The following is a 23,243-nucleotide window of genomic DNA, read 5'->3' as shown; positions in this document are numbered from 1 at the left end:
TATTACCGCAACGACCCTTTAATTGCGCTTAATAATCGCCGCGACGGAAAGAGTTTCTCCCGCTCTCGGCTGTGCGGTAATATTTATATCGACAAAGTATTTTTGATATGGTTACTTAACGCGGAATGATTTTTATATGGGACCGTTTTTGGTAGTCACGGTGGAGAATACCGGATATATGAATATTTATTCGACTTGTTTCTCCGGTTCCAAATCCGTGGAACACGAAGCGAGCGTCTTTGGAGGATGTAAACCAAGCAGAGTGGGTTGACGGCTCGAAGGCAGCGTTATATACACCGGGAATGCCTCCCGCTGGCTGCAGAAATCACCGGCGGGAGTTAATAAGCGTGGAAAGAGCCGAAGAGATGGAAGATAGCTAGGCGGATGATGCGAAAACTTTGGTATATTAGCCGATTTGGCGATTCCGCGCTGCCTTCGCAACTCTTGCCCAGAAAACTTGCAATGCCGACCTGGCGCGCCGACGTGTTTGTCAGGCATGTCGAATGAACTTCCGCGGCGTACGTTCTCGATGAAACCGTGGACGCGTCTTGCCGGGGAATACATCAAGACGCATCCAAAGTTTCAATCGCGCGCCCTGGCTTTTCCGTTGCGGCGAACAATATTGCTGTTTCCCAAGAAAAGCAATTCTGCAAATTCTCGTCAAATCGTTTCGCGTATATCCGGCCGTTCGTTCGCGTTGCCCGCGGTAATAAAAAAGAAATAATGAGTTGCGATTCCGCGCGAAAGATTAACAAAATGAAAATACATGCCCTGCAAATTTTTATTCACGGTGCAGTTGAATGAGAATCGCCGCGCAGCCAATTTACGAGCGTCTTATTCTTCGTCTTTATAAACGAGCATATCGATAAGCGCGGTGACCCTCCCTTCTTCCTCCCGTCTTCAATGAATCTTTGAATCGCCGTGGCAGCCGCGCGGAGTCTGATCTCCCGGCGGTTTTTATGGGTTTATTAGAAGCAAATCAGGAGGATACAGTCTCTAATCAAAGATACTGACGAGCGAGACTGTGTTGGTTTGGCATTATGGCATTACGTGCTATCCTCCTTTCGCTCCTTCACCCTCTTTCCTTCCCGTTTCACCCTTGTCCTTACACCACACTCTCGTTAGAGACATTATATTACCGACGCCAAATCAAATCCATGATTGTGAATACTACGGCAGGGGTTCTCGAGGCGGTATACGCTCCATTCTTCGCGGGGACATCGTAATCCGCGTGTAATAAACAAATGAGGAAAAATGGGTCAGAGAATGGGATATTACTAGTTAATTCCCTCTAACAACCGCGATGTATTTCGAAAATTGCAATTATTTTCCATTGTACTTGTATTTTTCTTCGAACAAATTCGCCGTGTACCATATTACACTTGTAAATCGCGGGATGACATTTCTTTTTTCACTCCACCTTCTTCTTGTTACTATTTATGTTGAGCAAAAATAAATTGCCTAATGACTTTTGCCGTGAATGTGTGGTTCGTAACGGATGGTGATTAGATTTTATGACTCTACATTTCTATGGTCGAACTGTAGATTCTTTTAATGATTGGTAATTTCTTCGGCGGATTGCGAGTCTCCGCTTTTGTAATGGAATCTCTTTCTCTGAATTGTACGGATTACGTGCGAAACGGAGGCAATTATCCCGCTGGGGTGAAAACGCAATTCCGATATTGAAGTCGCATATCGTATACGCGATGCTTGCGATAATTTGGTCCGCAGGGTGTACTGATTACGAATTCAATCTTCGATGTGCCGGTCTCGAGGGTTAATTACCCGTAGCACGTCAAATTGATATTTAACGATCCTTGATAATGATTGCATCAACAAGTAGCTATCGATTCGAGGCCTGCGGAGTGTCTTCTCGAAAAGATATAATTTTCAGGAATTTTAAAGGGCCTCCGTCCCTTCCTCGCAGCACGAGAAGCAGACGAGACGCGACTTCAAATCTCACGTCCGCTCGGAGACATTAACATTTAGTCCCCCCGCGATTTTATGCCCCCGCGCGAGATAAATTAAGAACGAAACCAGATAAATCTATCGATTGATTTGAGAATGCGCGGCGACGTCCCGCTGTTTAACGGCGGCTGCGTCTTAACACGTTCACCCGGCCACTCGGGCTGTCCATTAAAGGTATTTACTGCATATTATTACCTTCACTGTTTGATCGTTTACGATCGGCGATAATAAAATAATTATAACTCGACGTCGTAAAAGTTTACGCGAGGGAAAGAGGTCCACGAGGACGGTGACTGCGGCTCCTCGGGAGACGGCCTAAGGTCGTTCCCTCACGTTCTAAACTTATGTGTGCACGCGCAAATACACGATCCCGCGATCGTGGTCATACGCCAGCCCGAGATCGCTTGGCCGTAAAGATAACGGAATGGCTGCTCTATCTTAAGGCCCACTTCGATTTTTCGCCGGCGTGATTATTCTCAGCGCGGTACGTGAGACCGCTGGAATTTTTCTCCGTGTTGATCGCCGGTTTTATTCACTGCGCCGTGCGCCCTTCGTCGTCTACGTTTGTTCTTTCATTCTTTGTCGAATGATCTCGCGACGATCTTTAAGTATTTAAGAATGTCTCGGATATTCCAACGAATATGCGACCTGAATTTAATATAGCATTTCAATCGATGATATTGCATTAAAAGGAGAAGAAAGCTACTTGAAAACGTTAATAATAACGTTTTATTAATATATTTTAATTTTTAATTTTTATAATTTTTTTCTTTCTTTTTTTTTTTTTTTTTTTTAAATCCGTAAATATATAATCTGAAACGCTTAAGATATTTACTTCTATTCATTTCGCATTCTGCATACGATACGTCTCCTTGGGTTTATTAGTAGCGCACGCCGGAGGTTTCGCCTCGCGGTGTCTAAAACGGTATCGAACGGTGCCTGCATATCTTCAACAAGTAGCAAGACAACGCGCATCGACATTCCGCGCGCGGCCAAGAGACAGCGTGAACTTGTATTGCGTTTATTGGAAACGTGCTCATTCGGTGCTAAGATCGGCGGGACTATTTTCGAACGCAACACTAAAACTCTTCGCTGAATCGTCGCGCAGTAAACCTGTTGTTTATCAGTCGACCCGGGCGCATCATAATACGCGTGAATTATCGAACTTTAATGATGATTCCGGCACGGTGACCGTGCGACAGACGCCGCATACCGCGATAAATCTTACGGTCATAAACGATTTGCGCGTACAAAGAGGACAACCCGGGCCAAGGGAGAGGAAGAGGGGGCGACAGGGCGAACGTGGCAACGTAACGACAAAGGGGCTAAGTGGTAATTATTTATGCGTTATAGACGGGTATAGCCCGTGGGACGACGCGGGCGCTCGAATTAGACCGGCGTTAAATCAGTATAGACCAACCGGATTCTCTCGTTTGGCATCCACCGCAAAGCCCGTTCCCTTTGCCACGAACGTTTCAGTTTCATTCGAGATGCCTGATTTTCGTAGCGCCAACACCTACACTTCTAAAGAGAGACACGCCGGCGCACCCTCTGCCCACCCGTGACCTAATTGTGACTTATGGCGACTCTAACGGAACCACCCGTTCATGAATCCGAAAGAGAGGCAACCCCCGACGCTCTAAGATGGTCCACGTTTCATCGGTCGTTCCTAGATTGCAATTTCATTGCGTACTGTTCTGTTTCTTTGTTAATATTGCGATTAATTCTGAAAAGGCTTGCGATCGAGCAGAATCATACGCGAATAATGTAGAGCTAGCGCGTATCGAGTGGCGAGCAACATATTGAAGTCGATGAGAGCGGAAAAAAAAAAAAAAAAAAAAAAGAACGGTTATCTGTTATTCGTTATTTCTGTTTGCACAGGTCGACAGGTGCGCTCTGCGCCACCCAGCTGCCGTCATTGTCTCAATATCATTCTTATGTACCTGCACTTCCGTCAAATAATTTCGCTGCTCTCTCACCGCCTCATTTCGAAAGAAATAATTTCTAAATCATATTCGCTTTGCGTTTTATTAATTTTTTTTTTTAATTTTTTTTTTTAATTATTGTAGCGTTACTTATGAATTTAATTTGCAGCCTTCGGATAGTCATCAACGACGCGAGACCCGTGAGCGAAAAAGCACGTATAAATAGAGACCGGGCGTTGTCTTGTAGCTGTTAATTTATGGAAGAGCGTGCGTATTCCTTCGCGATTTATCAGCACGCTTTCTTTTCAGCTGTTATCGCGCCGCATTAATGGCTTACGAGTTTTCCTCGTGTGTTGGCTAGATAAGGTCTGCACTGAAGACGAAGGATCATTTATGGTACATTAAAGGGCTGTAGTAGGATAGTGATAGCGCAAGAGAAAGAAGGACACTGTGAGATTGAGGTAGTGAGAGGAGGAAAGAGAGGGGACGAGAGATTATGGAGAAACGTTCGGCCATTTAGCTACCCTCCTCACCTTTGGCCAGCTTCGTCTGGTTATTAATGAACTCGCTGATAGGAAGTGTCCGTCTCTCGGCGAAGAATCGCCTCCCAGAGCAAGGCTGTCACGTATTCGGCTTCTATTTCCCTTAGCTAACGCTCTCTATATGCAAATACGGCCGACCGGTCCCTCCGCATGTCCTCTTTCGCGCGCCTCCTCCGCGCGCGGGTATGTCTGCATATACACACGTGCATACAGACGTACGTGTGTGCATGGAAATGCGTATTATCGAGAATATACGTGTGGCGCGCGCGCTCATCCTCGCCCGGCTCTTTATAAATAGCGACTTTGATATCCAGTCGCGCCTTCACGGGGGATGATCCCACCCCTTTCGCGGGCTACGTAAGCGGGAGAGAAAATGCTGAGTCCGTTAAAAATTAAAGAGTCGGCGTTCATGGCTCAACGTGATATCATGTTGACCAACGCCCTTTAGTCAGCCGTGCAGATCCATACGTGCGTGGAAATATCCTGTAATATGTACAGTATCTGCACTTTGGGATTAATCTCGTCCCTTCATATTTTTTCTCGTGAAAAAAGTAGGACGCCGCGAAACGGATCTGTATTTTGAGGGGGAGAAAGAGGGGAGGGAAAAGAAAAAAATGAGAAAAATGCATATTTCTTTTGAAATTATCGCGTTTCCTTCGCTTCAACTTGCAAAGAAATATTTAAAAAAAAGGGCAACGTTAAAAATAACCGGAAATTATTTTAATTCGATGAAGTGATAATTAATAAAATCTAAATTAATAAAAGGTCGATCCCTTTCGTCAATTAAATCTTCCAAGAAGGATATTTATCGGTGTGTCCTTTTGTTTGGTAGTTTATATAATAGCGGAGCACGCTATATATTCTGTCGTGCACCATAGGGAGGCTAACAATAAGACAAAAAATGACCGAACCCTTCATTTGCGGCTTAGCATTAATCCTTTCCGCGAAACGAACGCTTTATCGGGCCGTGTACTTGGTTTGTTCTACGGATAAATATGGTCCCAAAGGCAAATGGGATAAATCTGAATAACACGTATCAAGCGCCGCCTATGGCATCCTTTGATAAGGGTGCGAAGGGGCCGGTGAATGATTAGAGATATTAATATTGCGCGGTAGAAGGGTGCAAACTACCAAAGTCCTGTGCGAAGGATGATCTGTACGCCCGTACACAGATCGATACGTAGGCTACTGCTGATTATTATATACGTTTATGTATTCAACGTAATTAATTATTTATACATTTACAAATGCGTCGAATGGTCAGTACACGTAATAAAATTATTACATGCATAAAATATCGAAAAGTGTACTGTACTCAACGTTTACAATTGTTAGCAAAATGTCATGTAATTACGTTTAATCTCGCATCCCTTAAAACTCGAGCGCCGATGGCCATTCAAGAATTATCGCTTTCGGTCTGCCATTATGTGTAGTCGTAAAAATAGCGCCGCTAGGAAACGCGGTTCTACTTCCGCGCCTCGTAGAAACCCTCGTAATTCAAATGCCTAACCCGCTGTTTAAACCTTTTATCGTTGTATACCCGCGAACGTCTATCGTGGCTCACGTGCAACACGCTCGACGGCATTTCTGATTTATTTGGATAAGTTACCAGGACACATCATCCCTCGCCGGTACCCTTTCTCTGTTTACAGTATACCCCCCGCGGCTCCGGCGTCCTGCTTTGACTTTGATAACCGTACGATAGTTGCTTTTCGCTCGTGGGGCGGTGGTGGTGGAGGATAGGGAACACGGCGGTTTATCTTCGATTACGTAGCAGCGTCTTGGCGCTCGGTTTCTTGGCCTTGGATTTATGGCGAGCGATTTGTCGGTAGCGCGAGATTAGGATTAGTTTGCGGAGTCCCGTGGCTGCGTTTGTTTGCGATCCGACACGCCGCGTTTCGTTCGCGGAGATCAAGATCTGTGGCTGCGAGACATCCGCGAGTAAGCTAGGAAACGCTTGGTCAGCGAAAAATTGATCTTGGACGACGTAAATCTCGACCGAAATAAGTCAACTTACCGCGAAGCCGTTTCGTGATAATAATACGATATAATTAAGCGAAAAATTATCTTAAAAATATAACGCGTATAGAGACGAGCCGATTCAGCTTTTGTTTATTAAACTAATGCTCCGAATACTATTGCTTTTTAAACGCCACAAAAGTGTCGGACATTTAATCTCGCGCCGAGAATGCATTTCATTGTAGCAAACGATTACGGCGGTCCCCGTAGGATCTGTCTCATCACAGAAGGATCCCTGATCCCAATGCTTGACTCGTTGACGAGATTGATCGTTCTTCAACGACAACCGTCACCGCGTGGAACAACGAAGACCCTTTTCCTACCGTGAACGTACCGGCAACGGTGCGCCATACATCATCGGGATTGAAACATTTCCTTATTATTACCATCGTGGGCATAGATTAATTCCATGGTATTACAATCGCCCATGCTCCACTAACATCCGTTGAAGCAGCATCGTGTCGCCGGTTGGACCGACTGTCACGGGACATTTACCGTCTTTGTTCGCGTTAGTCGACGTCTGCACTCTTTGTTTGCTCGATATTTTATTAAAAGTTAATGTTACTTTAATTAGCGGATAGTATATTACAAAATTTTAAACAACAAATTTCCAGCATGCACTTTATTGCACATTTAATTGCGTATAAATGTTTAAAATAGAAAATATAAAATAGAACGTGGGTATAAGACATTTCAAATAGACATTTATTTCTAATTTTATGCCGGTGAGAATCTTGTGATATCAGGGAAACTGATTTATATCGCTTTTGAAATGTCGTCGTTACTGCCTGACACTGAAAATTAATGTCGAGCAGTCGACGTTCGCGGTGCACGCTTAAATCTATTCCAATAATACTCCAGATAATGTATCCGATGTTAAGCTCCAAAGTCCATTGACTTCATTCATAAAAATGAGCTTATATTCAGTTCTCGACTATCAGATACGTACAAAGGAATTATTTTACGACGCAGCAGGGGCAAATTACAAATTATAAAGTATATCATACATTTATAATATGGAAAGAAACAAGAAATCAGCTGACAGCTCTCTTCCCTGGCTCTCCACTGTTCGCAATATATAAAATATTTAAAAAGTCTTATGTTATATTACATGACACGAGGTAATATCGGTGTATGGATAAAATGCAATAATGCAGAGTATCGTTCTACTATCAGGTTGAGGATCTCAGTCAATATGCACGTGTGAAACCGTGAACATCGAGAGTCAGGAATGCTGATCTACGAGTTTATGACATACACTCGCTCTCTCCTTCTTCACTTTTTAAAACCATTATACGCGTTTTTTAAACCCTTTAAAATTATTATTTATTTTCTATTGTATATACTCAAATAATTATTTAAATGCCATTTAAATTTTTAGCTTATAAAGCTAATTACGAAATGTGAAATTCTAAGCTTCTCCAGCAACATTTCTTTCGCTTTCTTTCTTTAAAAAATTAAATTTATCGGCATTAAATACTTGTTTAAAATTGTTAACGTATTTCTCCTAAGTATTTCGAATTAGTGCTTAACTATATGATGAATACTTGGCCTCGAGAAGTCTCCCTTAAATGTCTTTGCGAAGACTGTCCTCTCCTCCCGCCCCCGTCCTCCTTGGTCTCTCTTTCTTTGTATCTCGGTCTGTTGCACCTTCTCTCTTTTCCATCCTCGCATGCTACTCGGTTAATCTCGTAAATTGCCGTCGCCCAGGGTTGACGGGAATATTTACTGGAATCTAAGTTTATAATTACCGAGAAATCCAACGCCGCGAATATACGTATCGGACGTAGCCCTACCAATCTCGTTATAAACTAGGATCGTACTCGGGTGCCTTCTTCCTCGTTTCTGTCACCTCTTTCCATCTCTCGCACCCCCTGCACGGTCCCCGCCTCCGGTTGACGTGTCCCTCGGCCCCGCCGCTCCTGCTCGCGTATTACGAATCGCCTTCCACGTCAAGCACGGCGAATTAATGCGCGTAATATGTTGGCCGCGGGCACGTTTACGGGTTTTACGTTCCTCCTGGTATAACTTAAAACCAGCTCGATGTGTCGCGGGTGCACGGATACATCAGACGTTAAGAAATTGTCGCGCCGAGCTCGTGATTGCATCTTACTCTCCGTCTCATCTCCCCTTGTCTTTTTTCCCTCCCCCAATTCTCCGATATACTACCTTCCCTCTCATCTTATTACTTTCTTTCATTAGACGCAATACTTTTTACTTTTATCAATCAGAATATTTTTTTTTCAAATATTATTTCAGGGAGAATTAATAAATTAATAATAGCCATTAATTATTAAACGTCACTAAATAGAATTAACACTTTTTGACAATTTTATAGCCCGTGTTTGTCGACACGTCGGATGTGTGAAAGTTGTCGCATTTTTTTTTCCATAAATTTTTGCGTAATCTTTTTTAAATCCCTGCATATTTTTTTTTTTTTTAATTTTTTTTATGTCGGTACCAGTCTTTTTCTCGCGATTTTTCTTCGCTTCCCAGCCGCGGCATTGGTTCTCTGCGTTTCACGTTGACAACGTTAAATATAAAGCGGTGCTGCTTCTGGTAATCAGCTTTCGATTATTTATTGCTGTATTAATCCGGGAATAGGTACCGATCGGGCACCCAATTTGTAATCGTTAACTGAACCTGATCCCCGAGTCTTTAGCCACCGCCACCGACCAGTAAAGTCGCTCGGCAAGCGTCTACGTAATGTAGAAGTTACTTGCTCATGATCCGGATGAAACATCGCCCGTTGCCGCGGTGTTACAGATCGGTTCGGCTGCTGTAGCGGCGATTATATACGGCGCGACGCATTTTATGGGCCTTCCAGGTAATGCTTGCAATAATTAAGGATAACAGATGATCCGCGGTGGCGGGAGTTTATTTCAATTCCTGCAACCCGAATTGTCGTTCACAAAGTAGCGGAGGTGCGTTCACGATTCATTAATCGCTTGTAGTTCGCGGCGAGCATAATTATATCTGTACACGATTTCGCATTCGTATTTAAATTGCCGTCTAGTAAAGCGCTCCGCGCTACGACTAGTTCATAACTTGCTAGGCCGTCTTCGTTTAATTACACAATAAATGCACTGCTTTGTTATCTATCATAATTACGCTCCACGCCGTTCGGAAAGACGGCTCGCGGTGATTTCGATCGTTTCTCATCTTTAAGACGTTATTATACCACTGAAATAGTAAGAGTGCGCTCAGCACACCCATCGCGCGGTCTCGTTGATTCGTTTATCGCCCATCGTTCATACGTCCTTCGGAAAAGGAAGTCTATCAGCCAGCTGGTCGCGCTCCTAATCAAACCTCGATGTCTCTCACGCGGTCGATCTTCGAGGTTTCGTAAAATATCGCTTGCCGGCATATGCCTCTGCCCCTTCTACGCGGGTTCGTTTAGGTGGGCCCCGGCGATGATATATCGGCTATTACCTCGAAGCGCAACACCTGTTAATGCGTTTCTCTTTGGGCCCCGACACCTGACTCTGCCGCGCCGCGGTACCCCATTCAGCGATCTCGGGACGTTTTGCTTCGCAGCTACTATTCTCAATAAGAATATCGCAGCGGGAGCGACCGCGGGATTTAGTCCCGACTACACGTTTTACGCGACCGCATGCGCGTGCGAACTTTTCACTTCGGACCTCTCGTGTGGACTTCCTCTGCGGTCTATATCTGGTACGCGTCTGAATCTGAAACCAAACAAATTTATCGAATTGATAAGCGACGTAATTGATACGCGATTGCATCGTTCGTTTTAAATATCTCAAGTAATGATATAATAAAAATATTACGGTAACTCTCGATAAAAAAAAAAAAAAAGAAAGAAAAAGAAGAAGGAATTACAAGTTGCATTAAATATCAATAACGCTGGCTAATATAACGCGAAGAGTGCTTCGAATCGTCGGATAACTCGGCCGCAGTGAGGTATGAGTTACTGATACTTGGAAATGGAATCCGGACGATAAGGTATTTCCCGCATTCGAGAAACTCATCGGGTCGCCGCGAATAAAATACAACGTTAATACTTTCTCATCCATACGGAGATAGAAACGGAAAAGGGAAGTTTAATACCTTCTTAAATATTCCTTCCATTCTTTCCCTTCCCTCCGTTCATTCATCCGCCGTGGTGGATCTTTGCCTCTCTCCTTCTTTCCTTCTGCCCCGCGGTCTTCGTTTTCTCGACGTATAGCCGCCGCCGTCTTTCTCCCTCGGCTTCGAGCCGGGTATTAGGACGAGGATAGTATTCTTAAAGGTAGAAACAAATAATACGATTACGTTCCGTTTCCGTTTATTAAAGAAACAAGATATCGTCGTTGTCTGCGCGGATGGTTCCGAGCCTCGAAGCTGAGTCTTCCTACCGGTAAGAACATCGTTTCTCCTCTTTTATCTCCAACCACTTCTGAGTAGCATTCGATACCGAAACTCGATATTAAAACTTGACGCGGGCATTATCCCCGCCCTCGGGATTGTACTTACGCGAATGTACATCTGGCATCGGCAAACGGTAAGCCTGTTTGTAATCAGGCTGAGTTTCAACAATTTCCTGTGCCGATCCCGGTGTCATCCGAAGCTCTCCGCGTATCGATATAATTGTTGAGAGAACCTGTAAATGCGTAAAAAGGAAAGTAATTAAATGCTCACACGCGCAGTTATAATGTAATAATTAATATTATAATTATTCCGGCTATTAAAAATTGCGCGGGGTAAAATTGAATGCTAGTTGTACTTCGAACTCGATAACGCGCGTTAAAAAATGCATAATAAAGAAACGTCAAATATTTTTTAAAAATTATTATATGGCTCTATCAAAATGTTTATCATACATATAACGTTCCGAATGTAATGCAGTATGCGTTAAAAATAAATCGCTCCTCGCCATTGATATTCTTCGTGACACCGCGAGATTTTTCCGCACCTCGCGCCGCCACGAAGTCGCGATGTTTTCGATGCGGTGCAAGACACGGCAGATTCTCAATTTTATTAGTCTCTTTGGATCGCGGACGCACACGGTCGGCGGATCTCTTTGCGTTTCTCTTCATGCGGCCCATCGTTGCGCGGCTCCTAGATGGTTTCGTTTTTGATGCGCGGAGGTGACTCGACTAATTTATTCGAAACTCGGACGTGCACCGGCGGAGACGTGCAAACCGTAGCTGCGGATCAGAGAGAAAGAAACTTCGCCGCCCCGGACGATGTACAAGTGTAGCGAGTAGCTCGTTGAAAGAGCAGTGCGACTGCTCCAATGAAAGGGCGGTCGGTAAACGGCGAAGCTGGTATTCTAACTCACAGCACGCGTGCAGCACGCGCGGATATATAGAGACACGCGCCAACGCATTCTAATTATCATGTGCATAATGGTGGCCGCTCGCCAAGCCTCGGAAATACATCAGAGCGTTCTACTATAGATAGGTGTATCCACGTGGACCTCGCAAAGCGGCGAAGACGATCTTCTCCGCTTCTGCTGATCGTTTATCGGTGTACGGAGCCACGGGTATTTGTCGTATTTAGGCTGGCCCCGCAATCTCGGAAATTAAATATGAAAAATAGATCGAAATATGAAATAAAAAGATTACGTTGCACATCTACGATTAAATATATGATTATTCTTATAAAGTATAAATTTTTTTTAATAAAATATAATAACACGCATGCATTACTAATATCCACGATCGTACAAGTGCGCGATTCAACGTTGTTCTTTGTCGAGCGGATATGTATCCTTCGCACGGAAATATTCAAGCATCACGAGATATGTAATCGCCCGAGGCTAAATCGCTAATGGCTCTCGAGCGTTCATCAATGGATCGGTAGTGAGCACAGAAAATCAGCCAGCGTCAAGCCGTTCAGGCGAAATGACTGCTCGTTTCTCCAAGTACAATGACATTTTTTCTCCTAACCCGAGGACAATCTCAGGTACGTTTCTCCATCTCTTCACCTCTTCCTCTTTATTTCTCCTTCTTCTACGAACCATACGTCATCGAAGCCTTTCGTGCGTCGCCGTCGTCGAACAAGAGGAAACCGACTGGCATTCAGTCGACGACGGAGCACATATAGACGAGGGGTCCCTTCGTCTTCTTCTTTCCCCACCGGCAGTGCTATTGCTCGAAAGAGGCCCCGGTTTCGCGTCTCATTTTTTTCAAGCGAGCCGATCTTCAATCTTCGAGGTGCAGCCGCGCCGGCCATTGCCGGACCGGAGTGATAGATGTGGAAATAATTATAGGCGAACGCTCACGCGCTCTCGCGCAACAAGAGTAAAAACCATGTCAAATTTCGTTGCCCGGTAATGACTTTTGACCATGCAACAGAAAAAGGTCCCCGCTCGCGCTGCTCTCCTCCCGACGATTCGACGATCGTTTGTGTCGTACGGCATTGACGATACGGACGCGCCTCGAGATCAACGACGAGGTCAAGACAAGCCTTCGATTTCGCGCTTTGACTATCGCGCATTCATTATTTTACGCTTAGTCTCTCGATGGCGATTTCTTTTATCTCGCAGCTCGTACAGGCGCTCGTTAGAAAGCGACGACGATAATCTCTTTATTAATTTTCTATCCCGCGAAATCACCTCGCTCTGCCGAAATTTTTCACGATCTCCGCAGCCCGTCTCATTTGCTAGAAAATAGATTGATGAAATCCCGCAAAAAACTGTAGACACGAAGCTCATTGAACGATGAAGACGGATAGCTTCCGAGAATTGAGAAGGTCGCCCGAGCAGGTCGATCTAAATCAAAGATCCCGCGAATCCTCTAGAGTGATCCCTCCGTCGAAGGTCGCGGGGAGGCCTTCGTCGGTACCTCATAGGACTCCGTTCTCTGGTGCCGACTAATGCACCGGCGTGCCCTGGGGCACAGTAATGCCTAATTAATCCAATTAATCTGAGGCCCCGGCATAAATGACCTCCGTGAGGACCTCAAAGACGCAGCGACCGCCGTCGCCCTGTGCCGCTGCGTGATGGACCGGACCGATCTAACATTCCGAGAAATTAACGATTACCAGTGATTTATACAAATTCATATTTTAAATTATTGGCCGTCATTAGCGTGCGTCGGGGTATTAGTTCTCGGTGACGTGTAAAAGGCTTCATCCCGCCCGCTCCGCTACCATCAGCCGCAGCCACGATCTTACGCCGTCTTCCTCCGTCTTATTTCGCTCGCTTCAGCTTCGATCATCCTTCCACCACGTGGACCTCGAAACAGCATATATAGTATCCGCTCGATCCGTCCGGATCCCGTCTGTGCTCTCTCGCGCGCTCGAATATATTATCGTTTTGTTCCCGCGGGAGCGAGAGAGAATACGGCGAAGTGAAAGGGGAACGGGGACCGGGAGGGAAAAGAGAACGTAAGAGAGAAAGAGAGAGACGCGAGAGAGCGCAGCCAGGCCGGGCTGGTTGTCATTGGCTCATTTGTTAGACGCCATCCAAAGCATGCGGGGCCTTGATTTAGTGCCTCCACCTCAAACCGCGCACATATATACCCCGAGAGATATCTACCGCGGCGCCCTTCATCGAAGAGACAAAGACACGAATTCTCTCAACCGCTCCAAGTGCGCAAGTTCATGACCCCCTTCGCATTCGTCCTCTCCGTCCTCCTCGCGGCCGTTCTTCGTTGTCGCTTACTCCCTTTTCTGCCTTTTGTCGAGGCCTCCTTTCGGCACAGCTTCGCCGCCTCTTGCACGAAAAGAGTCTCACCGAAAGGCATTTCGTCAATGTTAATCCGGTGACCGTGAAATGTCGAAGCGTTCTTTTCTGAATTTATTTTATGACAATAGCGAGCGATAATTTAATTTTAGTAGCGACATTTAAAAGATTAAAAAGTTTAACGTATACTTTTTTTTTTATTTGTAATAATTTTTTAATTTGTTACTAACATAATCCACGCGTAATTGCAACGAGCCGTACCTTTCCTCGGAATTTGCGAAGAGAGCAATCGTACGAAAGGGACTTCGAAAGTGACGCTTTTACGAAGATGACTTTACGTGAATCTCCGTCAGGTATATGTGATATCCGTGCGCACACGTAAGCATATCGGACGCGGTGCACACCAAGGGCTCCACCACCCTCTTCTATAACCCGCGCGCACGTCGACTATAATTATCCTGAGGTAATCACGACCCACACCACTGTCTTTCAATGGGCGCTCACCGCAGTCCGCGGCCACTGTATTCCGCAAAATTAGTATTTCCATTCCCCGTGGAAGAGAATCGAACGGAGATCGCGAAATAAGGGACAGAGACGGAGGCAGAAAAAAGGAAGAGACTTCCGGCGACCGCTGGTTGATCCTCGATTCAACGTTCCCCGCTCTCACCTCTTTTCTACCTAGTACAGCCTCTTCAGCCCCGCTTACCGCCATCCGCGCACGTGTTTATTTTTGCAATTTGCTCGAAGACCGACAATTAGATTTCCTGGGGTCGTTCGGCTACCGTATAAGTGTAAGGCTCAAGAGATCAGGCCTCGATCCGGGCCGGCCCAAACGGCCCGCAAATGCGTTCCCGAGGGAATGGCCACGGGGACCACCTACACCTGCCTCGTATAATTCCGCTTTCTCTTATCTCATTTCCTGTACGCCGTCCGAATGAGTTTGGCTAAATATGCACGGCGCGTTCATCTATTATTTCTGACGGTTACGCTGTAAAAGATAGGAATACAAGTATCTCTATCGATCTTTCCTGCTTCTGTATTATCTCGAAGAAATTTTAGTTTTCATTGATTAATACGAAGAACTTAATAGCAGTTCGAAATATTAAGTTCGATCTAGCCTTGCTTCAAATGTCGATAAAATAAAAAAAAAATTTATGAGTTTTAATAATCGATAAAAGATTAAAAAAAAAAGAGATTAAAAAAATAAAACTTAAGAGTTTTAATAATCGATAAAAGATTTAAAAAAAAAAGAGTATTAAAAAAAAAAAGGGCGAACGCAGCAGCGTTCACGGAATCGTAAATACTCTCGGCAATAAGAATTTATTGCGGCCGCCTTTGATGAGCAGCCGCCAGTTTTTAGATTCGGGGAAGGGTCATTTTTGATATCACGAAGCTACGTTAATTGTTACACTACGAAGACGGTCCATTGAAGGAAGCAAAGGGAAGGTGTTGAAGGAGGATAAAGCAGACTAGGAAAGAGGAGGCAATACTGGTTGCGGAGGTGGTGCAGAATGAAGGCTGAGGAGAGGATGAAGTGGAGATATAATTGCTACATTCTCTTAAGTCACGTGCCACTCACATGGTTCCCAACTGCGAGTGCGAACGACCGACCGACTGGCTCCCTATAGCTTCGAGAAGCAGGATGCGCTTAGATACGTTTGTATCATAACGTCTCTTTCCGCATTATGATTGATCGTCCAGCGACGGGGCGCGCGGGTTATCTTGAATTAATAGATAGTCGAGTCCAGCGGCATTACGTGTTTTTTTTTATTCCGGTAGTCGTCCACCGTAATTAAATTAGAATGCGAGATATTAAAGGAAATTAAAAATTAATATTTAATTATATAGTTGGATCTCACGGTCGCGCAAGTTACGGAGAGACATAACGAGAATACAGTTCGGCTCGGTTCTATCGGCGGTTGGATTCGAGCAGAAGAGATCAGCCATTAATTTCCTTTCGGGAGAAAAACCAAGTCGAGCTAATGGGAGCCACGGTCTAATGCCTCCTGCTGTGTCTCCCAGAGGCCTTTCTTTCGCTTCGCTCTTCTACTAATGGCCACTCTTTGATGACAAATATCGGCCGAAAGAAAATATATAAATTACTTCGAGGAAGCTGCTCCCTGTTGGTGACGCCTACTACTCGCATATCAATAACGCTGTCAAATCCTCGAGAAGGCTACCAATTTTCATTCAATACTTCTCAGCGCCGTGCAACTTAATATTAAAATTTTTTTTCTTTTTTTCTTTTTTTTTTCCGCGAATGTTTTAATAACCGAGGTCCTACTCTTAGTATTTTAATCGGCGTAGTTTTGAAATCGAAAAGAATAGCCGGGGATATTCGCGCGGATAATAATGACATTGATGCGTGACAGGCGACGATATATCAAATCTGTTTTCGTAACGCCCTCTCAGTGACAGTTGCGTCCGAATCATCCGTAATTCTTCGCAAGAACGAATTGCGCTGGGAGCTTCTTTTCTCGCCGTGACTGCACTTCACCGCGACAGCAGATTCGATGTATAGTTATATATATAACTATATATAGACACGTGCATACGTGTGTGCGTTTATATATACACACAATACGCCATACTTTGACAGATACAAAAACATCGGAGAGCCTTGATAAATTGCCCGCGAGAAAAAGCATCGGGCATTCGAGGCTCTCCTCGGTGGCGCGAGAAGGGCGCAAGGAAGGACAGAAATGAGAGATACCGTGGGTGAAGGGACGAAGGAAGGGTGTTAGGCGACCACGGGTAACAGAGAAAGAGCGTGAGGCGTTAAGGACAGGATACATCCCAGACTGGTTCCGGTATTGTTCGCGCTAATAGCGCCAAGATACAACAGCACCCTCCCTCGATCCATCCGAGCCACCCCCCAGCGACAGAGACGTTCGTTCGAATAAGCGACGGTCTGTACGAGCTTCGATTATCTTGATCTGGAGAGCGTCAATGCGACGGAAACGAGAAACAGGAAGGGCCTGGCAGCTGCTGAACGGAAGCGCCGACGTGGTCAAAGTGACCGTCTAAGTGCCCGATGTATTTATATGTGTTGCTTGCGGCGGGCCGAAGTATCGGCGAAATTTTCTCCGCTACGTTCGCAAAGGGATGTTACGTTGATCATTGTGTTTAAATTAAAAGATAAGATACAAATTGCGCCGGCGAAAATATGTTAAAAATATAGCGATACGCGTTATCTATAACGAACGAACGTCGACTATTATATAATATATGTATCGATTATAAAACCTTTTTTTTTTTTTTTTTCTGATAAAGACATTAATCTTCAATTGCTGATATAGCTGCTCTCGCAGGTATAAAGAATAATTGCCGTAGAAGGGGGAATATACTGGGCGAGAGCGGTATAAACGTACGGAAAACGTTTTTTTCGCGTGCCGAGATATAATTTCAATAAATCAGGGATAAGTGGTGCAGGGGAGAAAGGCTACGAATTCGGTGTTACCACGACTGAGGAACGTGGCCGACGATGTGCCGGATTAATTTATCGTCGCGCCATCGCATATACGTGTGGCTGGCGACATTTATTTTTACCGACTTTCGCGGTGCGGTGCGGCGATTGGATGAGGCCTACGGGAATATTTCTTGATTTCGGGACGTAGTTCGGTGTACGATGTACCTCGCAGTATAATCGCGGTTTATGTCCCGGGCCAATTTTCACAGGTTGTCCGCCTTTATTCGTATTATTATCCCGAAAGTAATATTCCGAAAGACACATAGCCTTCGCTTAGCGAATTCTCTCTCGCCATCGGTTTTATTTTCATTTAAATAAAGTTCATGAATAAATTAATTTACGTCAAGTTTTTATTGTCGCGGGATTTATTTTATTTTATTTTTTTTTTACAACTACTTTCCGTTAATCAATTGATCTTTTTTAACGCGTGAATTAGATAACTTCGCCGCTCGTCGAACAGTTTTTACAGGTGAGAAAAAGTTCAAATAGTATTAAAAATCAATGTGCGAGGCTGGAAGTAAAATCGGCTCGTAAATCTGTCAATTTGCCGGAATGGTATTACTACGCGTTAGCGAATTGATTGTATAACAACGCGCCCGTTATTTCTTCGCGTTACATCACGGTCTAAAATTGCTCAATAATTGTCTTTATGTCTTCAATCTTTCGTGTAAAATTCCAAACGCCAGCGTCGGCAGTATCTTCGCGACGTGACAGCGACAGAATAAAATTTTAATGGTCCCGGCAAACAAGTGAATATTTACGATCTTCTCCCGGTAACGCGAAAACTTCGTTAAGCGTAGGATTGCTTACTATCGACGTCAATCGCGCTCGCAGTCCTTCGTCGTAATGTAGTCACTTCCACGAGTCTCTCGGTTCTATTAACGGAAAATATGGCCGCAGTCGCTATCAGGAATCTCTCGGCACTTGATGCGCGTGTGACATACCGTGCTGTTAGCATTTCTGTTAGGACTCTTCGTACACGCCAGTCTATTACTTGAACGGTGCATGCGTTGTATACAGCACACAACGCGGAAGGTTTTCTAATAACGTTTTAATATCTCAAACTACATAGATGAACACGTTCGAACTTGTTGCCGATGAATTTGCTAACAGCATTATTAAGTACTTTTATTTATTAATTTTTTTTTTCGTATAATTAAATTTAAGAATATAAGTTATCAGAAGGAAAAACCTATTAGAAAAATTTGTCGTTTACAATACGCCCGTCCGCAATCTCTGTTATGTCCCTGTAGAAAATGCTTCGTCAACAATGTGTGACGTTGTACAAATCGTTTCGTGCAATTAAGACAAAAAGAGGAATCGCCAGGAGGGTCATCGAGGAATATATTACTGCTATTAGTCGTAATGCATAAATTCGATCGTAATATCGGGTTATATGAATTAACGTTTATTGATCACGAGCTCCGTGGGCCGTAACTCGTGCCATTTTATTGCATATGGAAAAAGCTGGGGAATATCTCGATTCGCAGTGTCGTAAGTCGAAGGAAAGACCGAGCGAAAGAGGAAATGAACCGCGGCGCCGCGAAGCTGCGGGGCCAGGGGAAACGCGAATCGAGTAAAGAATGTTTACAACGTATCTCGCGGCAATAATGTAGCGTACGGTATAAGCTCATGCGAGATATTTAGCCGGATATCGTGGCGCCACGCCACCCAGGGGACCCCCTCATTATTTGCTGCCAGGATGAGCCTTTATTAGCAGTTATCCCGTTCGGTCTCGAATCTATACGTTCGCATATCCATAAATTCGCGTTTACGGTGACCGTATCTTATGCAAATGAGACGATTTAATCCGCCGGATATTTCAGGGCATTTTTAATAACCCTCCCCCTCCTCCCCCCCTGCGGCCCATCTCACCTCCCGGCATCCCCCGGCGTTTCCTTTTGCTGCCCACCCATCACCCTACGGGGTCCACCGATCGTTTCGTCGTACCTCGCGAGCGATCAATTAATGCCGATTCATCGTCTTTGGCCTCTCGATCGCGCTGGACCTGCTCTTCTGGCTTTCGTCCACGTCTTCAATTTTAAAAAGAAGATACCTATATAAATAATGACTTTAATTAAGTTTCTGTTATTAACTTTCTACGTCTCCGAGAGAACTCATGTTTTTATAATATCGCATGATCCATAATTTTGCTCGGCTCGTAAATAGCATAGTAGATTATTTCTTATATTTTTGATATCAACAGTAATCGATTAAGCGCCACGTCTGAGAAATTGCGCGAAGAGGCTGCGAGGTATAATTATATGTATAATTGTCGGCCTAATAATCGTCGGAAAAATTTGGATAACACGGTACGTTCGCCGTACCGTATTTGCCGGTTCAACTATCCCGAATATTTGGTTATAGATCGTATCAGTTCGCTGTAAAGCGGGCTCCGGAATCATTGTACGCGGTGGATCGGCCTGGGTAGAGAAGCAATTTCACCCGATGTTTCAACCCGGTAAAGTGCGATAATAAGCCCGCGGGCAGTCGGTGAGAATCTGCAATTCGCTCCGCTCAAATTGAATACTACGTAGGCGGAATCTGGACTCCCCTGCCCGGGTTAAGCTAAGATCAGCGATCTGTGATATAGCTATGCTTTGCGGCCATTTGCGCGTGGCATTTGTCCATTTGACTTGAATGCAATTGTCGAATTCTACTCGCGTACCGAACACGCTGAATGTTTTCGTCAATGAATTAAGGCACGTCGTTGTTCCGAGTTAATTCCCGCGCGGCCGTGAACGGGATGACAGTTATCGATCGCGCGATATTTCACTCTCGGACGGATGCAGACGAGATCAGTTTTGCGGTCGCGAGTCGGACCGCAACCTTCGGGGCGACAGCTTGAAAAAGGTCACCCAGGCGATGCGGGCGCGTTGCTTTGACCGAAAATAATAAGTAAGCTTTTGAACTTTAACCGCGACGCACGCCCGTCGAGAGACAAAAGGCAAAGTAATCGTAGCTTGAAATTATAATATAAACGGCCAACCGTGGTCGCGGACAGCGCGTCCCTCCATTCTGCCTCCTCGGTCCCCGTTCTCATCGTCCCACATGATTCGTAGTATAATAAGTAAGTCGCCGCGGGGGTAATTTGCAATGTTTAAGAGCTCATCCAATTATCCGGGACAGAGAGCTTGTCCTCGTCGTGGTCGTTGTTGACACGGGCCGCGATCTCTAAATGTATCCGTCGACCATCTAATGCGTGTAAGCTCGGTAGAGTGTCACGAGTGATATCGGCGATAATTATTAACTAAACACTTCGTTGAATATCCATCTCGAAAAATTACTTTGGAAAGTAGAGCAAGAAATTTATGAAAAAATAATATTTAAATGCAGTAGAGAAAGCTAGTTATTAAGTTTTATAATTAATTATTTTGTAAGTACTTAAATAAAAGAACCTTGCGGTAGGAAATAATATTAAAAAAATTTTAATTATAGATTAGCAAAAAGTATGGCATCTTTTAAAATCAATATATTCCGATTGCTTGAAATATTGAGGAAATGTCGACGGTATGACGGTTGGGTCGTATCTCACAGAACCATCCGCGCGTACAGAATCATGTTTATCTTGTCGTCGCGCAGCGTGCCGCTGTAATCATCGCCGACGTGAAACGTCTTAACCAGACTCGGTGTCAAAGTAACATATGTAAAATACCTATTTCCACGTACGTGCGCATACGCGTTACGTGCAGAGGTGGAGGTATCACACGCTGCGCGAAAGCTCGTTTACGTTAGCCCGTGGACAGAGCGAGAAGAGCGCCAAAGAGAGAAAGAAAGAGAAAGAGAAGACGTTACGTTACTCAGGATATTATTATCTAAGGTTGAAAAATTTCAAGATGAAAGCAAAGTGGACTGACTCGAGGTGGAACAAAAAGTTCTTCATTATTTTATTAATATTTTCGCCGATATTTATTCATTCAATATTAATAATTAATAAAAAAAAAAAAAAAAAAAAACTGACTCTCGTGCGAGTTCCTTAACTCGTAAAGCCGAATGATCGCCGAAGGGTGGCATCGAAAGTGCTCGCGTATCTCGCAATTAGCTACCCTCGGTACGCAACCGTCCACGACGATGCCTGTAAGATAACAGTCCTTTGAACCTTTGATGCAGAAGGACTGACCTCTGTTTCCTCCACCGGAAAGGAAAGGGGTGGTCGGTAGCCGAAGCGGCAGCGTATTTAGCGCGTGTGGCTTTACCTATGGTGTCCTGATGTGTGTGCGGCGTTACTGCGCGAAGGGAAGAGAGAGACGGAGAGGAGATAGAGAACGAAGTCAGAGAGGGCCGTTGAAGCTGGAGCACAAATCAATTAGTGGGGGGCCTCGGGCTCTTTGGGCTGTGGAACCTACCCTTCCGCCGGCAACCCCCGACGTAACCCCCTCCCCCTCCTCCCCCTCATCGTCGTCGCGGAGTTAGCCCGAGCCCTCTTTGTCTGCGTCGTTTCTCCGCGTCTGCCTCCGTCTTCCTCCGCAGCCGTGGTAGCCGCACCGAATACAGATTGCGTTTCAATCTATACGCTAACGAGTGTTTAGTGTTTACCGAACCGCGAGCCGACCGCCTTTGCTTTGGCCACAATTTCCGCGTCCCTATGTACAATAAACGAGGAGACTACAGCTGCCGTGCAGCCTTGCGCCGAGATATCGTCTCGCGGCAGACGCCCCGGCTTCGTTCGATTTCGCCCTAGATGGCCGCATACTTTGGTAGGATCCTAAAATGATTTCATTAAAGAGCGCGTCGCGACGAAGCGGACCGTAAAGAAGCTAGGCAGAACCGTCAACGGAATAACAAATGATGTAACCCTAATGTCGCTCTCGATTTACCGGCCGTTTATTTCCCTATCCGAGCGCATCCCGCGCGTCCCATCGACTGTGCTTTATAAATTTCCGAAAGCTGTGATCAATAACGGTACGACGCGGCAACGTGCATAGGCAGTTAGATGAATGCGCGCCGCTCGCATTTAATTACAGAAGTATTTTATCGGTACAAAAGCCATTGGTTGTCCGTCCGTCCGCCCGTTCGTCCATCGGTCCGGTATTTCGGGCGCAACAACATCGGCCGAACCCGATGGCCGGTACCGTCGACCGCGCAGACCGTACATCCAGCGGTCCCCGAATATTTATGGGGGCCAAAGTCAAATTAGTGGCGTACCGCGTGCACCTTTTGATTAAGTATCTGTTAACTAAAGGTAATACTTAATAAAGTAACGCTGATTTAGTGCGGGGTAGGGAAGCGCGGCATCGGCCCGTCGTTCGTTTTCCCATTCAAAATAAAAATGAGATATTTATGGGCCTGTGGTGGGCTCCGTAAGCGCGAGCGAGCCTCTCGGGTTGCGGCGATACGCCGATGGTGTTCGAAGGGTTTGCCACATCGGTTAATCCTCGTGTACGTATACCTGTCGCGCGCGGACTCTGCGAATGTGTGTCGCCTCTATTTCTTCGTTCCCGATGTTCCTCTTTTGGCCTCGCGCTCGTCCGTAACGATTATTTGTATCCGATCGACGATCTTCGGCTGGTACCCCGTTCTTAACGTTTCGCAGTCCGCGTTTAATACCGAGAATCCTCGCTTTTGCCGAAGAAATTCGGAAAGTTGAACGTTAGAATATTTAATTTTCGATTTATTTTCATACCGAAGTCTCAATCTTTCGCCAACTTTTTAATAGAGCGCTTCTATATTCCTCGCGACATTGCTCT

General features: G+C 45.1%; 2 long non-coding RNA genes across 3 annotated transcripts in view; one reads left to right on the top strand and one right to left on the bottom strand.

Moving 5' to 3' along the window:
- Positions 1 to 23,243, top strand: part of LOC139106361 (uncharacterized) — a 187,581-nt gene that overhangs the window by 142,740 nt on the left and 21,598 nt on the right. The gene's annotated exons all lie outside the window — the stretch shown is intronic.
- On the bottom strand, positions 9,076 to 12,240 carry LOC139106411 (uncharacterized). Its single transcript, XR_011546350.1, has 3 exons — positions 10,931 to 12,240; positions 10,526 to 10,699; positions 9,076 to 10,143 (listed from the first exon to the last, which is right to left on the bottom strand). It is a non-coding gene; the product is annotated as an uncharacterized lncRNA (long non-coding RNA).

Source organism: Cardiocondyla obscurior, linkage group LG11 (assembly GCF_019399895.1).
Source record: "Cardiocondyla obscurior isolate alpha-2009 linkage group LG11, Cobs3.1, whole genome shotgun sequence".
Taxonomy (NCBI): Eukaryota; Metazoa; Arthropoda; class Insecta; order Hymenoptera; family Formicidae; genus Cardiocondyla; species Cardiocondyla obscurior.
This window is presented reverse-complemented; position numbering and strand designations above follow the sequence as displayed.